This window comes from Puntigrus tetrazona, chromosome 17 (assembly GCF_018831695.1).
Source record: "Puntigrus tetrazona isolate hp1 chromosome 17, ASM1883169v1, whole genome shotgun sequence".
NCBI classification, from domain to species: domain Eukaryota; kingdom Metazoa; phylum Chordata; class Actinopteri; order Cypriniformes; family Cyprinidae; genus Puntigrus; species Puntigrus tetrazona.
In genome coordinates, this window is record NC_056715.1 from 13,072,133 (window position 1) to 13,090,678 (window position 18,546).

At 38.2% G+C, this 18,546-nt stretch overlaps 1 long non-coding RNA gene across 1 annotated transcript; it reads left to right on the plus strand.

The window, feature by feature from the left end:
* Positions 1-8,019: 8,019 nt before the first annotated feature.
* On the plus strand, positions 8,020-15,769 carry LOC122361847. Its single transcript, XR_006253034.1, has 2 exons — positions 8,020-9,117; positions 15,414-15,769. It is a non-coding gene; the product is annotated as an uncharacterized LOC122361847 (long non-coding RNA).
* The last annotated feature ends 2,777 nt before the right edge of the window (positions 15,770-18,546 follow it).

An 18,546-nucleotide genomic window follows, 5' to 3' on the forward strand; every position in this document is an offset into this window, starting at 1 on the left:
ACGCAGTGAATCAGTGGATTTTGAACACATACTGGGACACTAGCAAGGGATTTATTAGACTAAACTCTGAATGATTTTCTTGCAAAACAGTTGCTCATTAAAACCAGTGCTAATAGAAGTAACTGATACCCTAGGTAGTGCACTACTAAATCAGGGAGCTTCTTTTCAAGACGGCATGCTTACTCATAACTCATGCAGTAACAAACCTGACTCAGTTTTAATAGTTTGATGTTAGCATGCTGCTAAGCTAACACCGTGAGACTCTAAACACAAATGTACTTCTCTACTTTAAGAGAAAAAGCTACGAAGGCTGTTTCCGGGCAGTACACATTTAAAAGATCCACTTCTGTACCAAAAGGTTGCATGTTAGTACCTTAAAGGTACCGACTGGTGTCTACAAGACCTACCCCTGCTGAAAAAACAGCATATGCTGGTTAGGTATGTTTTAAAGCTGGGATGCTCATTTAAGATGGTCATTTGCTAATTTATGCTGGTCATATGCTGGCAATGGACCAGAGAAAAAACAGCAAGAGGGCCATTTTAAACCAGCATCCCAGCTTTAAAACATACCTAACCAGCATATGCTGTTTTTTTTTACCGGGATTAGTACCAAATAGTGTTTTTTATTATAAAATTATGAAAATGCAAAGCTTGTCAGTATTAAATGTATCGCAATGCACTCTGGGATTACATTCACCATGAATACATGGTACATGGGATGTTGCCAGAGAATGACTAAAATGAGGTGGCATAACCTTTGAGATTATCTTATGTATTTAGGGAATCGTGGCTCAAATAGGTCTTACTAGATTTTGAAACATAGCATAGCATAGTACAATAACCTGGACGTCTTGATGGAAAAAAATGGCCAAGTGTCCCTTTTAGTGCGGCATGTATAATGGACAGGACTCCCCTCAGGAACACAGATTTGCTAAACAGCTGACGGTCATGGGCTAAAGGCATGGTGCTGGCTGCATCTGCGTGTGTGAGCTTTTTTTCTCCTTCCAGTCTCAGCTGTCATGTCTATTCACCCCCTAAATCATGACAAGCATGTGAGAGGATCTTTACAGCTATTCTTTCAATAATAAGCACTTGTTTTTTTCCCCTCATAAGCAGCCGTACAAGGTCTTCAGTTGGCATTTTAAAAATATACGTGATTAAATTTATACAGTATTCTGTTATACCCCCCATTTTTTTTTTTGCGTGATTAAATTTGCACAAAGAGTCACGGCCAAGAAAGCAGGTGTTTTTATCTGACTGTAACACCATCAAGTCGTAAATCTCCACCTGGAAAAAAGAAATTAATAAAACCTAATTACATGCCAACTATTTTTCCACCTCTCTTACCTCCTTCCTAAAATTTCCTGTTTGGAATCACATGAAAGTTGGAAAAAGAATCTCCTTTTTTCCATTCAGGTTGAGGGGGTCAAGGGCAGGTGCGCAGTGGCACACAGCTGCATCCAAGAGTTGTTTTCCACCTCTGCTATACTAGAAAAACAGCCCTATTCCATCTCCGTCTCAGCTCGGAGATCTGACCCGGACTGATGCATCGCTTACGTAGCGGCGGAGATCTTTCGGACAAACACAGGACGTGAGATCTGCCGTGGTAACTTTAGTTCGATTATAGACTCGATGACATTTTAAGGGCCGGTTTTGTTTTTGCTGAGCTGATTTTTGTTATCCCTATTAATATGATACGAAAGAAGCAGCATCAACCCGAAACTAAATAAAAAAAGGACAGTTATGCTCTCTTGACCCATCATCCTACATTGACCCTCCATTATCTGCTTTTATCTCTGCTTAAGTCCAGCTCATCTCAGGGTATTGTCATTCTCAAGTGTTTAAGATACTCTTCCCAACCCAAATGTACAAAGCAGATGTGAGCGCCATAAGCTCCAGACTCTCTCCCTTCCATCTCTGTGGCTGATGTCTTCTGGATGAGTTAGGTATTAAATATGAGAATGTTAACAGCTGGTTGTTCATCCTTACTTGAGTGCATTAACCTCTTTAGCTGCTTTTTGATTCCGGGAGAAGGGACCCTGGAAGCGCCCGGGCTTTGGCAGGGAGACAGGAATCTAAAGTCCAGAGGCAAGAGAACGACAGCGCCGGGGAAGGTAAACACGGGCGAACCCGGAGGAGGTGATCGACTTGGGCAGCGGTCACCTGCTTGCTCGCTTGCACAAGAAAAAGCAAAGGTCGGGTTCGTCCAGGCAGAAAAACACTGCACTTTCTTCTGCTTATTTGGCTAGCGGGGTGGCAAAGCCACTTTTGGAAGGGTTCCAGGGACAAACATGGATAAGACACACACATACACACAAGCGCGTGCGGAGGATGGGTGATATCATGCCTGCTGTGGCCGGCCGAATCAGGGCTCCGCTGGAGCACTGATGGGTAATGAGGAAGAAAGAGCACATCTGCACAGGGATGCCGTGCCCTTGGAGCTTTTAGTGTATTACCACACCATAAAGACACTGCGCATGTACAACTCTCGCATGAGAATCACCGTGCCGTAGGATGACAGATGATCATTATGGTTATGGACTGTACATTTGTGATATGCTTCATTTATGATGGCATATCTGGTTTGGATTTTCTGTTAGCCATAAAAAAACGCTGGAACCGTTGCATTTGCTTTGTTTTTTTCTCATGCAGATTAAGGGTAGAGTTCAGTAAAACATACCATTTGGATATTATTCGCTCACCGTCGTGTTGTTTCAAACATGAACATTTCCACAAAACTAGAAGGCCCAAAAAACATAAATGTGGTCTAAATAATATACACACTATATATAATACAGAGAACTCATCAAATATGACAAATAAGCTCACTCTTATTAGCTTGATGTATGAGAAAAAACAAATAGACAGAAATCTTTTATTTTTATTGAAATATTAAGGTGTTTTAAAGATGAATGAACATGAGGGTCAGTAACTGATGCGAGTAGTTATATTTTTGCTCTTAAAAATCATGTTTTAACTAATGACACCAAAATTATATTAACAAAACATAACATACCATTTTGAGTACTGGAATAAGGGCAAATTACTGCCGAGTCCTTGTATCACAAAAACAACCTTAATGACTTTACAAGACTAAGAGTGTATTGCTTATGTCTTATGCTCTTTTTCCACACACATGGTCATTATAAACGCTTGTTGTATGGAAAGATCTGCATACAGATTATTCAAAAATGTGTTTTAATGTTTCACTGGAGGAGAAAAAACAACATATGGATGAAGCACATAAATAATGAACAAATTTTCAGTTTTAAGTGAACTCTTCCTCTACGCCATGCCCTGGACTGAGTCACACCCTCACTGTTGTCTCTTTATTTGTTTAAGACAAAGCTAAACTGTGCCCTGGAAATAGGATTTATATGATAGATCCCATCAACATCACAATAAGTCATGCTCTAGGCTGAATAAATAAAGACAAATATGCAAACTGTAGTGGTTCACACAGACGTCAAGCTCCTAATGCCACCGAGGAAAAAAAAGATCTTTTGAATCACCACAGAACAACTCAGCAAAAAACACCTGCCAGTCTCAATGTCCTCAGCTTCAAGACCGGGGTTAAAAAGCATGGTCTCTTTGAACTTGTTCCTCCTGAGTAAATATTGTCTTATCAACGTGTCCCTAATGGACTATCCCCTGTCTTCCAGTGAGGTAGTTGTAAAGAAAACAGGGCTTGAACAGAAAGCTCCTTTGTATTAATTTTTCTTTATCTATTGTCTCTATATTGCACGCATTATCATTTGTGGTTAAGGTCTGTCTATTGAATACGACTTGGCAGGTGGTCATGTTTGCCAACATAAGAAAAGTGAGCTTCTGTCTTAAGTATGTCAACAACCTGAGAATTTTATGAGAACAGGCGGGGGGAAGGGAACAGAGAGAAAGTTATACAGGTCAGTAACATGCAGGTCTTTTTGTCTGGATTTTTGTTCTGTCTATGAAGAATCATTTCTAGATTTATTTTGATTATTTATTTATATAATTTGTAATTAATTGATTGTAGTGCTTAAAGTAAAGTCTAGTTGGTGTCACTGTCTGGTGAAATAAACTTAAAAACATAATATTTAATTTAGTTGAAAAAGCAAAAAATATATATATATATATATATATATATATATATATATATATATATATATATATATATATATATAAATGATTCAAATATGAACTATATATTTTTTAATTTATACATCATATTCTTTGCTGTAACAAACATGCAAGAAGTCATTTTGTTGTCACGTGACAAAAAAACACACACAAAAAAATGAAACATTAAAACATGAAATTATTTTACAGAGTAAGACCATGTAGTTTTTCATGACTGTGTCAAAGACAGTAAATAAACAAAACAATTAATAAAAAATAAATAAATTAAAACTTGAAAATTACTTCAAGTCGTTTGGAATAATCTTGATAAAAGTTCATGATTAAATTCATTTCAATTTGTTTTTTTATTTTTTATTTTGATAATATTTGATCACTTGTACCATGATGGTTACACCACATGACGTAAAAAACAAAAAAAATGTTTTCAACTGGATGTAACCACCATCGCTTAAGTGCTAAATTAACATTAACAATAACTTGGCACTTGCATTGTGAACTAGATTTTTAAATGATTCCTCCTTTCATCATCTCGGACATCTTTATTTGTCATTGACCCTTACGTGTAGAGGGACATCACGCTATTCTCTCTAAAACATCACTTTTCCCTGTCACTGTACAGACAATGAACACAAGCTCACAGGGTCGAATCACACCAGGGCCGTTTCACACGGCAACCCAGAGAGAAATTAATTAGTGAAGAGACGTTTACATGACACAATGCCCGCGTGTGACATCCCCGCCACCTTCAACTGAAGCCAGCGGAGCCCGTAGAGACCCCATCCTCGCTCCCTCTCTCTCTCCCCCTGCCCCGCTGGGAGACACGGCAAACTCGGCCCTTTTCTTTCCACTTTTGCTTTTTAGCACAGACGCGAAAGCACTTTCGCAAACGTGGTTCACAATGAAAAAAAAAAAAGAAAGAAAATATTTGGCCAGGAAAACCACATGACTGCAGCTGTCTCGACCCAACTGGCTTTTGATCAATGCGGTCCTCCGCATCAAGTTTGTCTGCTGTAGACAAGAACGCCTCTAAATTGTTTTCCCCCTCAATGGCTGGAATTAATACAGCAATGTAAAGAGCTTACGATAAGTGTCTATCTGCCTCCAGCACTTGCACACAGAGGAAGGCTCGCACGCTTCGCCTTAATTTGTGTTAATTCATTTGGTCACAGACTGAAATGTGTGAAACGTTGATCCTATGAAGAGGGAAATTACAAAAAGAAAACATTACCAACGGAAGCACAATGAAGAACCGTACGACTAAAGTCAAGGGTGGGTTTGCCTGAATGCGGCAACATTTCTAAGTGGATGTAATTCCATGGTGATTATAATAAGCGGGTTAAGATAAACCCGGAGGACGCTAGCATAATGCACATGCGTCTATTTGTCATGTTTTTCCTTGTACTCTTTGTATTCACAAACTTTAGCAGCACTCTCTTACTTATCAAAAGAATGGCCAAATACGTATTATCCTCGTGATAATTCGCAGAGAAAAAAACAGTAAGGATGATGGACGGAGAAAAAATAATATGTCTTTGACATTTTTGTCCCAGAACATCCTCCGCCAGTGACCTTCTGTACAAGACACGGTGAAAAGAAATGCTTCTCAAAAGATGAGCTGGCCGTGGAGGAAGAGGAGAGAGGAGGAAACAGAGACTTTTTCACCTCTTGCATGTCGCTGATTTCCTCATTGGAGAGGCCGGCTCCTCACCAGCTGTCATCCTGTAGGAGAGCAGAGAGTCCGGAACACCTCCTTCATAGCTCAGCAGACTCTGCAAGATAAGGCACACACACACACACACACACACACTCACACATACAGCGCACCCTCAAACATGAAAAGGTCTTTGCATTTAACAGTTGAAAAACAATACATTTTATACAGACTCTGTTTCAAAATCTTTTTTTTTGAACGTTCTACTCATCAAGAAAAGAAAGGAAGCGGGAAAACTCTTTTTAATATTAATAAAAGAAAGTGTTTCCTGAGCACCAAATCAGTATTTAGAAGCTGGAATAATGACTAATGACTGTATCATCTTTGCCAATACAGGAATACATGACATTTAAAAAAAAAAAAGAAAGAAAGAAAACATATATTACATAACAGATATTTTTAAATGAATAACATTTGTGTTTTTGATTGCCTTGGTGAGCATAAAAGACTCGCCATGAGCATAAAAGCATAAAAGATCTTGTCACAAAAAGTTTAAAAGCATGTTTAATTAAAAAAAAAGAAGGAATCATGTATTAAATACATCATATGCTAATTGATTGTGAGAAAATAAATATATTGTTGGTTTATTTCCATACTCTGTGTAATATTTTTAATCGTTAGTTTACTGTAATAATGATGTCACTATCCTGACCAACGTGACAAATTGTTATTTAATCTTTAAAAGTGGTGTTTCACTTTGTAACTTTATAAACACGGCATTGTTTCCACACGGACAAGGATGTGCCACTTTTTTTTCAGTCGAATCGATTCCTGTCCTACATTTTCCCTCAGTGAACTCTGAAATATCACATTGCAAAAGTTCATGGCTTACAAGCTTTGATACTTTCCACTAGTTTTCTTAAAGTACCAACCCAAATGATACGTAAACACTCTATAATTCTGAAATGATGGTGGAACAAAAAAAGGGTGGCATAGAAGAACCTTTTTGTTTAAATGGTTCCGTAAAGAACCTTTAACATCTGAAGAATCTTTCTGTTTCACAAAAGGTTCTTTATGGCAAAACAACGTTCTACAGATTCTAAAAAGGTAATAAAGAGATGGTTCTTTAAAGAAGCTTTGCCTGAATGGTTCTTTGTGAAACCAAAAATGCTTCTTCCATGGCGTCGTTGTGAAGAACCTTTTAAGCACCTTTATTTTTAAGAGTAAAGTGTAGCATATGTTGATATTTTGTGATAAATTGGGATTCATTAACTGTATGGACGATACCAGGCATGTAATGTAATTATTTTTCAATTGATTGACAGATTAATTTGTAGTCTTTAAACTATATTAAGAAATAAATTAAGCAGGCGAACAGAAAACACACACCTTGATTTGGTTCCAGTAAAATCGAGCACATTAATTGAGCAAAACGCCATGTGTGAACTGTCTTGGTGTTCCCTCTCTCAAGAGATAGACCGACAGAGACAGAGGAGATTAATAGTGTGAAGAAACCGAGAATGAGAGAGTGAGAGAGAGAGAGAGTAGCTGCACTAATCTGTGCAAAATGCTCTTGAGAATGAGGAGCTCGAGGGAAGAAGTCTCAAAACACAAGCTGAGACATATGGCAGCCATCATCTTGATTAAACTCTGGCAGCACTTGCCGTAGGATTACAGTGAAACCCTCACAAGACAACTTAATGAAGTGAGAGACATGCATCAGGATCTGTCACCCTTCTCCTGTGAAAATGTGTCACTGCTGTTTAGCATGGAATAATTTAATAATGGATCGTTAAAGGGAATGTATTTGCTGAGTAATGTGCAGTCCATCAATTTTCAGCAGCCATTAATCCAGTCTTTAGTGTTACATGATACTTGAGAAATCATTCTGCTATGCTGATTTGGTGATCAAGAAGCATTTCTTATTATCACATTTGAAAATGATTGTCCTGCTTAATGAAGTGTAGAAACTGCAGGCTTATTTTTAGAATTATTTGATAAAAAAAATGAGAGAAAGAGCAGCATTTATTTCTAAAAGAAATCTTTTGCATAATCTATTGCTGTCAAATTATTAATACATTTTTTTTTAATTGTTCATATAACGTACTGTGTATATTTATTATAGAAAACACATACACATACACATACACATACACATGCACACACACACACACACACACACAGTATATATTTAAACATATTTATATTGTATTTATATCACGATTTATATTATAGCAATATTTTAAGAATATAAACATAACACTTTTTTCTAAAATATTTTGTGTGTGTGTATACATAATAAATATAAACAGTACACATATGTAAACAAATAATGCAATTAATCATTATCGTTTGACAGCACTAATATTATCATAAAATTCATGGTAATTTTAAGGTATCCTTGTTACAGTGTAATTATACATTTAAGTACTAACTAATTTTAATTATCTACATGTTGGGGTTAGGATTATGATTTAGTTTAGGGTTACTTGCATGTAATTATGTATAATTAATTGCTATTATATTTATGCCTAATTAATTCTTATATTTTAAGTGCAAGTAACGTATAACAAGGACACCTTAAAATAAAGTGTTAACAAAGACATTACCGTCATTTTTAATCAATTTAATGGGTCCTTGCGGAACATAAATAAACAAACAGATAAATATTATGTCAAACATTTGACCCATTGTGCAGCTTTAAATAAGTTTTTCTTATATTTTATGGTTGTTTCATTTACAGTATTTTTTTTCCATTTACTGTATTTTCCATTTACAGTATTTTATCAAAACAGTGGCAGCTCAAACAATAGCTGCTGATTGTGCTTGCAACACAACAATCATGGATTTAATTCCTGGGGAATATTTGAACTGATAAAATATGTACATCAAAAGCAATGTAAAACACTTTGGGTAAAAGCCTTTACAGTTGCGCACAAACAACAGGAGTCTATGGGATAAAACACATAGCACAACAAATGCCCTACAGACTTGAATTGCTCTGACAGACACTGCTGAACTAATACATTAAGCTACGCCTGCGTTTAGGTTTTCTGTATCATTTAGATGATTTGGATATTTACTGTACGAAGGCGAATGAAAGTTGAAGCTTTGTTAAAGTTGTCTTTATGTAAAATAGGTCTCAGTCAGTAAAGATGACCGTTTGTTGTGTCCATCTTGCTGAAGGCAAAGCAGTCTCCTCTGTGTGAATGTTAAGGAGCAGATGCCCACCTGGCCCACAGAGAAGCCTTTTGGACCAGGAGACACCCATATGTTAGAGGAGATGATTCCTGCCGAGGATCACATACTTTACTGCCACAAATCTTACTGCGAAAGGAGAGCGAGAGGTAATAGAGAAAAACAAATTTATGATACACTCATTCTGTACTGTATAGTCTGAGAATGCATGTTCGCTGTTAACCAACAGAATAACAATAAGGGAAAACAAATGAAAATAAGCAAACAAACAGGAGGCATCCAAGCGATGTGAAAGTCATTTTGCTAATAGGCTACAGGATTTTATCCAGGACAGAAGGACAGCTATTTAATCTAACAAGACATTAATAGGTCACAATTTGTTTATACAGCGCAAAAAGGAGTTGTTTTCTAACAACAGTATTCTCGACGTCTTAAAAAATGCTGCGGAGACAACATTTTCGCCTGAGGCAAGATTTTAGAGGAGAAATTGCTGTAGTCTTCAAAACACCATTGTTTGCTCTTGTCTACCATCAGCAATGATCATAGCCTTGACTTACAATTAAAGACATAATGACAGACTTTATGAAAATAAATGTAAATAGTGGGACAGGTTCTTTTTATATCAGCACGCTGGCTTGTAGTGTGGCGTCAGCTGAGCAAACAAAACTCAATTCATCTCAACTGGAAATGTAGTTCTCTCTGTTTTCTTTGTTGCCAGCGATATTCTGAGCAGTTCATCTCACACTTACATGTGCATCATGCTTCGAACAACACTGGCATAAAATCATACCCAGTGGGAGGAAACTTTCTTAGAACACTATTTTAACCTCAAAGAGGATAAATGAATGAAGTCACGATCCAAAATTAGCTTTTGGCCACACCTTCCAATAGCAGGTGGATTAGAATATTTACTGGCCATAAATATTTCTTAAGAGCAGAATACACTACATGACTTTTACCCAGATTTCTGGACAAGTCTGGGACAAGTTGACGCTAGTTTCTGAGCCAGTTGTCAGATTTTGGACACTGTGAGATTTCACAGAAATGATGATCAGTATTTGGTTTTTTTTTAAAATTTTTATTCTTCTGAATCCATCCAGTCAGAGCATATCAGACATGTTTGATATTTTGAGCTGATTATAGAACGCATATAATTTTGATTTGTCATCTTAGCAATGAGACACATGTTTCTGCGTCAGTTTGTTGTGTTCGGAACAACTTAAAAGTCCGGTACTGTGTGATCCGCAGTCATTTAGTTTATGATGCCCAGTTTTTCTCTGTAACCATTTAGAAAGTTGGCAAATGTATGATTCCTAGTGTTGTAAAATCTGTTCAGATTTTCTGTTCTGTTATGTAGAGTATTCTAGCCTTTACTCGCCACTGAATGAATCAATAAAAAAAAAAAAAACACATTTTCTTTTTAGAATATTAGTACTACTTGTCACAAAAAAGTGAAGAAAACCCATTGTGATCCAATTTCTCACACTGGTTTTAGTTAATTAGTTAGTTTACTAGTTAAAAGTAAACATAAGTTGAGGAAAAATAAAATAAAATAAAAGAGAGGACAAATAAAATAAAATTTAAAAGTAAACTTGGACAAACAACAAAATACAGCCTCATTTATTTATGTTAAAGGTTCAACATTATGTTAATGTATGTGTGATTAAACATGTAAAAGATTTTAATTTGGTTGCCGCACTTCAGATGCACTTCAGGTAAACAATGGTGCAAACCTTGTCCGCTAAATCAAAGGGTTTGAAGAGTAACATATTAACCCTGTCCCTGCATCGGATCCCCCAGTTTTTCCATATGAATATGAAAGGCTTATGTCTGCTCCATGACTCTAATTCCCTCTGTCTGTTTGACTGATCCCTAGAGACAAGTTGTTGACCTGTGGTAACATTGTGATACATGGCCACTAAGCCACGTGGCTCCAGCAGTCTTTCCATACTCACTGGATGATGAGAGACGGGGAAAGCAAAGAGAGAGAGAGAGAGAGAAGAGGTTGGGGATAAAGAGGAAGAGAGTGACATCGTTTTATAAGCAAGTTACCATGAAAAATTTGTTAGCAAAATATTTGCACAGGAGTGCGCTCTGGGCTGGGTAGATAACCTATCTGTGTTTGACTTTAGCTTCCCATGCTCTAAATACTCATCTTCTGCCTGTTTGGCTTATTGATTAGTTTGGCAAGAAACTAGGCCTCTCTAGCAGTGACCAAGGTCAAACGACACACACATTTAACTCGCTAATACTCAAACTTCTGTTCTCACACACACACACATACGTGCATATACACGGACACAAGCAGCATTTATGCTAATAGCACAAGAATAGCTATTCTAAAGCAACATTATCTAGAGCGTTAACGCATTTCTCATCTTGATGTCTCCAACTTTGAATCGAATATCTTTCAAACTGCCCAACCCCGCCCAATCCGATGGCCTCCCTTTTCTCAAGCCATGCAGACTAATGCGATGTGCAATTAAAAAAGATCGTTCGAATCTTTCTGCCGGCGGTGGCTTCGGTTCATCCCGCTGTCCCGCGCTCAGAGTGCACAGCGCGGTTAAAGAAGAACAAGAGCACTAACTTCGACCTCAAACTTCCTTCCGTTCACTCTGGGGCGGTAGGAGAGAGAAGTTAGGGTTGAGCCATTCACGCGATTAGCTGGCTATTCTTTAATTAGTCCTGGTGGAGAATGCGGGCAGAAGGCACTCATTCCTCCCCCTGATCGATGGTATTGAAATCTGAAGGTTATTTCGGGGGCGCTGGGCCTCAGATTGTCGATGTCATTCCCATCACATGTGCATTGCCCCTAAGCCTTGTTCTGAACTGGAAGCGTTAGCGGGCAACAGTGTGAAAAAAAAGGTCCTTAATTCTAAGCACTTTGATTAACCTCTGCCAGCAAGGACTTGTCCGAACTGACTTGACGTACCCATGTGATGCCCTATTATTAGCCCGTATCGAGCCACAGCACACTCCCAACCCCTCAACCACCGCTCCCTCCCATCAACTACCACCCAACCTCCAAGTTTGTCCTTATGTAGATGTATACATATCTGCCTACTTGCAGTAGGGGAGCGGGCACATGACCTCCCATTGTGAGGAATACTTGGCACGTGGCCCCGCTCCTCAGTTAGAAGCATTGTTCTGTTGCAGAGGAGAGTGACACTGCTGGAGAAGATACTCGCTGACATTTTCGACTTTTTAACCACCATCAGCCCATTAATCAATGGCTGCATCTGTTTCGCAGGGAACGGGAGCGAGGGAGAAAGACAGAGGGCGAGAGAAAGAAAGGGAAACAGGGAGAGTGAGAGAGAGATGCCCGTGTAAATACACTAGCGCTAATCCGGCCAGACAAACGTGTGGAGGAGCTGAGAGAGAGAGAGACAGGGTTTGACTTTGACTTGCGCTGAGAGGGGGCTTGTGTCAGTTCCACCTTTGCTTTATCTCATCAGCTCAGTATTAGCACATTGCATTTGCCACTCAAGTGTTTAGCATATATGTAAATTTTATAGCCCTCGACATGTTTGTCCCTGCTGACAGCCATGAAAATGTTTGCCCATGAGTTTGTGTGTGAGTCTGTGTGAGTGTGTTGGACGTTCACTTTTTGGGGAAGTGCATCTGAATGATGCTCTGCAAGGTGTGAATGTGCGTGCACGTACGTGTGTGTCCGCTCTTGGGTGTTAGTTTCCGTATGCGCTCTGATGATAAGCGTATGAGAGCGCCCTACAATAGAACACTTGAGTATCCGAAGAAAAGGGAATTGTGTTGGACACAAGATGGCGTGAACAAAAATCTGAAGACACCTTCTTTTGCTTTGAAAGGAATCTGCATTCATTCAAAGGCTTCTTTCTTCTTTAGGTACAATGGTTTGAAATTTCCTGAGCAAGTAGGCCTCTTCTTTACCCTTCAGTTGTAGAAGCAGAAGTGTTTTGTAGGTGCGAGACACGGGTGACCTTTTTTTGATAGTCGCTGTGATATACGATGGGCCTAAAAGAATAGTCTGTCCCATGCTTTGCATTCAGCTGGCATGAGGGCTTTTTTTCCTGCTGCAAAAGCCACCTCGTAATGTTTTCTAATTCTGTTCTATTTTAAGAGCATTACAGCATTCTATTTTAACAGCGTCTGAGGATCGCACCACGCATTCTCTATGTTAATGACCTTCAGTGAAGGGCCCCAGGAAACATGCAACATTCTTATAAAACTTCTTTCATGTTCACAGAAGATTTGTCAGATGCTGTATACTTAGCATTATTAATATAGAAATAACACAATTTAACGTGTCAGCTGTAAATTACTGTAAACTATTGTCATGTTTTAAAAATGATACAGTAATATGACTGTTTTGGTTATCTTTCATATCAGTCAGAGTGACTCTTGTGCATGTGAATCAATAATCAACATTAGACAGTATGATACATCATGTACAGCAGTTGTGATTCTGTGTAAATTTGTGTAGACTAACTATCTCTGGCATTAAAGGAATAGTTGATCAGAAAAATGAAAATTCTGTCATCATTTACTTATCCCTGAGTAGTTGCAAACCTTTGTGAATTATATTTTGAAGAACGTTTGTAACCAGGCTGTTCTGGGTCAGCATTGACTTCCATAGTATTGTTTTTCCTATTTTCATAGTATTTTTTTTTTTACAGAACAAAGAAATTCATACAGATTTGTAACTACTCAAGGGTGAGTAAATGAAGGTGAATAAGGGTGACTTTTCAATTTTGGGTGAATTGCTTCTTTAAGTAATCTGCAATTGTGAATTTGGACTATTTTTTCTGCCATCCATCCATCCATCCATCCACCTAGTTCTCCAGGTTTCTTAGTGCTTTTATATTTTTCTCTCTGAGGCATTCAGTCATCTTATGTTTCTAGAAAAAAAGTTAGATAGCAGATGACAGGAGTTGAACACTCTGTGACTCACATATGATGGAAATATGCACATCAAGGTCTCTGGAGATGGACTTACAGCCTTGAGGTTGTCCACGCTTGACAATCCTCTCTTAAACCTCCTGAGATAATGGTAGCATATACAATGTCACATAAAGAAAGGAGACATTTCCTTGATTCATACTACCTGGATGAGTGATTTTTTTAAAGGCAAATGATTTTGTCTTGCCTTTTTAAGCATACCAAAGAAAATTCTATGTAGATTAACTTTTAATTAACCATTTTCCTTGAAGAAATTTCAAATTGTCTGAAAAGTGCATACATACAAATGAACTACAGACGCTTCAATGAATTGAGCAAAGCTGAAAGAAGGTTTGAGTTAGCTGAAAGAAATGTTACTGAGAAAGAAATAAGAGAAATCTTTCAAAAGTCATGTACGACATTTTGAATATGACATTCCACATTTACAAGGTGCTAAAGAGCCTGCTTATTAACAACATGCCTGGGATTTGGTACCTTCACAGAAAGGTATACTAAATGGGTCTCAAAAACACAACACTGTTAGCACTGTCCTTGTGAAAATCTGCACAAAAAACACTTCAGCACCTTTTCAGTTGCGAAGTCTCAGTTGGGAACTCAGTCCTCAAATGCAGCGTTAAATGAGTTTGGACATTAGATGATGTCATAAATATATTTATGGGTAAAATTACAACACAAACAGATTTCCCAAATCTATGTTTTTTATTGGTCAGAAAAAACAGAAGGCCAGACTCTAATCTCATGTTATTGGTTAAGCCATGTCGCTATGTCAAGAGGACAGGGCAATGTTTTGATACAGCCAAAGTGATTATGCTCACTTTTTAAAATGGGGAATTCATTTGAAAATATTTTTATTTTACACCTTTTGAAAGAAAAAGTTATAAAAAGGATATATATATCGCTGTATTGACAGTTAAATATTCTTTGGGGTTCTCTGGTGGGTGTTGAGCTGGAAACGTGCACAGAAACCTGCACGCTTTGGTCGCTAATACATCATTGCTAATTGCTTAAACCAATCAGTGCCAAACATATTGAATGTAATCAGGCTGAAGCACTCGGATTCAAAACATCCTCATCAGGCACCGTTATCTGAATTTCTCTTCATGAGCAAATGCTCAACAGCCTGTGTGTAGAATCGTGTAGGTGCTCATGTTCGTACTTCCTCATGTCTTTTGGAATTTTAGAAGATCATGATCAAGTGAGATGAGAATGAACAGAAGGAGTGATTACTAGAGATCACAGGCCCACTGTAGGATTACGGCTCAAAGAGCAGTTTACACTCCTCTGCTCTCAACTCAATTTCTCAAGGCGCTGCTTTCTAACGATTGGACTTACACTCAAGGCCACGCTTTGGCAGTCACACTATCCAAACAAACACACAGAGACACGCGCATGCACACGCCACATTTATTAATAGCCGAAACAGCTGCGGATCCTCTGGCTCACACCCGAGGAGAGGAATTCCCAGCATTCAATGGACAGAAGTGTGTTAATCTGTGATTCTTCACCATAGGCAGAAGACAGATGGATTCCTTCACTCTTTCACTTTTCTCTGCGCGTGCGATGGGATCAGCTAGTGAGAGGCACGGGTATCCACCACTAATTAAAGGTGGTGGGTGGGAATTGGAGGGATTGCTGGACAGATGGACTGCCTTCACCAAGGAGCCAAGGATCTTTGAACCCCGGACTACGGAGCATATTTAATTAAAGCTCTAATTTTCCCAACGGCATGAAGATTTTTTTTTTGTGTGAACACTGACCCCATTGTCTTTCTCAAGTTTCGGTATGAGCATAGAGGTGTTGACTTCTCTGAATGCGATGTTAGGAATATTCAAATATTTTTAATAAATATCTAACATGCATATAAAACAGGTCTACTGTATGCATCCAATAGTCTTTTAACCCTGGGTTAACATCTTTTTAACCTCAGGTTATGTGCCAATTTAACCCCGGGTAAAGGAATAACCAGACACATTGAAAGCAGGTTAGCATCGCTTTTTAAGGTGCATTTATATTGTAAACCAAATGAGAGAAATATGTTGATTTTGAACACCAACTGTTTATTGAAGCAATTAAATAGACAGTATGTTATTTAAAAAGAAGTCTTTTGTTAAACCATCCTAAGTTGATATGCTGATATAAAATGATCTTGATGGGTTTAAGTTGGTCTCCAAACATAGCCCAGCTGTTTTTTTCCCAAAGAAAAATTTAAAACCTGTTTTAATCTTATTATATCACATCTTATGCACATAAGAGTCTTAACTAATACGGTGTGAAATCTCAATACAATGTGTTAAAAATGTATTAAAGTTTGGTCTAAATAATACAGTAAAAATCATGGCATCAAGCTAATCGTTGCTAGCTAAACGCCCTTCTATGTCATACTTATTAATCTTTAAGAAAATATAGAAATTTTAAAGGAGATAAAAAAGGTAACTTTTTATTTCGATAGTCCACTTTAGACATACTAAGAGTATGTAACTTTGCAACTACATGCCACCTAGCAGTCATTAGAGTATTACTAGATTGTCTGCTTAATATCTTCACTTAAAACACTTTATTTTGATGGGTCCATAACATACTGACTATGAGAAACTTTGCAAGCATGTCAACTTATTCTAACCCTGAACCTACCCTAACAGTCCACTCTTGAGAGTTAGTAGACATGCAGTTGCAAATTATTGAGAATTGGTTCACATGTAGTAGCAAAGCTACTTATAGAATTCTAAAGACTGTCAAAAAAAAAACCCAGAGTAGCCAAATTGCACTGAAATTGACATGACACTGAAATTGAAAGAGGACAATTTTCACCTGTCCTAACTGGTGTTTGGTTGCACGGTACCTGGTGGCAACAGTAAACCTGATAAACCTGTTTCAAACGAACCCCTTTTGTTTACTGCTCCATGACTGACGACCGAACATATCTAAGTGGCACAACGCTGGTTTTTGTTCTTTAACTAGTGGACAGGAAGTTAAAGTTTTGTTCCACAGAGTAAGAGCTTTTCAAACTAACCCCCATTTACTTCTGACCACTCCATTACAGGTGTAAAGAGGGTAAAGAAAGCAGAACGCTGGGGGTTGACATCCAACCTCTAGATACCAGGCTAATCCATCTATTCCAACCCCATTCTCTCCCTGAATTATCACCTTTTGACATCATTTTTTAAAATCTGCTGTCAAAGGAGTGTGGGATGTACAATACAGGGGAGGATGAGGAGTAGAAGACGAAGAAAGAGCTATAGAGAGAGGGTGAGCGTGGGTGGGAGAATCTCCTCTTAAGTCCTCAGCCTCAGTTATGATTAATGACCCAATGCACCTCGAAGTTCATAAACTTCCCAACCCGCTGATAGTTTATACAAGCTAAATGATTTATTTCCAGCTCATGCCAGACTGCTCATTCCATGTGACGGATATTTCCAGAGTCCTTGCTTAAGGTTGCATCTTGGCGTGAGATAGCAAGCCTTATGAGGGTAATATAGTAATAGAAACCCCCCAATACATCTCTTGAGGGAATTAGTTAGAAGTCAGCTTAGATTTCACCTGATGTATGTGACGACACCATGAAAAGATAGCACCATGTCGCAGTTATGTGATAGACATAGTGTATGTAAAATAAAAGTATCCTATGACTAGTTATTAACTTTAGGTTGGCTGGTGTCCAACTATCAAAGCTATCTTCAGACTTGGAAACGTCCTATCAGCCTTTACATAGCTTATAGATACCTCACGCTCCGATACCACCTCCCTCTCATTAAATGACCGTTGGAAGAATCTGGCTCCTTCCCCGCTAAATGCCTCCGATCGCTCCTCTTCGTGCTGGAACCTACGACTGAGGGATCTCTCGAACACCTGTCACCCCAAACAGCAGCGTTTTCTGAGAGCGTTCTCCATCACTGTCACCCTCCCATCACCTGCCTACTTTACCTTATCCCCCTCTCCTTTCATTCATCAACATTTTAGGTGCCGCCTTTGACAAGGTCACATCTATTGCTTGGATCGTACATCATATTTATACTAGGGCGCTGACAAACCCTGTGATATTGGACGCCGCTTATTTGTCTATTTACATTCTAAGGTTGTACGTGGTCTAAGGAACATTGTTCAAAAGAAAGCACAGATGTATGAGGTGATTTTAAGGGAGAGTTTTACAGAGTTGAATGACTCTTGAAAGAAAAGGTTAACTGCCTGGTCAGATGGAGTTGTGGTTTGACAAAGTCTTTGACAGGCTATTTGTGTTGGGAAGTACACTGACCTTCATATAGTTTTAGGCACAATTATTAAACTTTTTTTTGTATTTAACATAATTCTTAGCCATCTAAATGTAAGCAATTTTTACAAGCTATACTGAACTCATGAAGCAGTGTTTAAGGGTCAGCCCTCCTTTGGCAGGAGACATTTTTTTTATTTGTTTGAGCATTGAAAAATGTTACAGTTACATGACTAAACAAAAACTGGAAATGTTGCCTTCTGTCCCAAGAGTATAGTAGCACATATACATTTGATATGAAATCTGAGATAATCGCTTTCTAAAAGGTGACACTTGTTCAAATGATGAATTGACAAATATTGTAGTTCATATATAATTGTTCCCTAAGTATCCTACATCTTTACAGCTTCAACTTGTCCGTTAAAGGTATAATTTTACT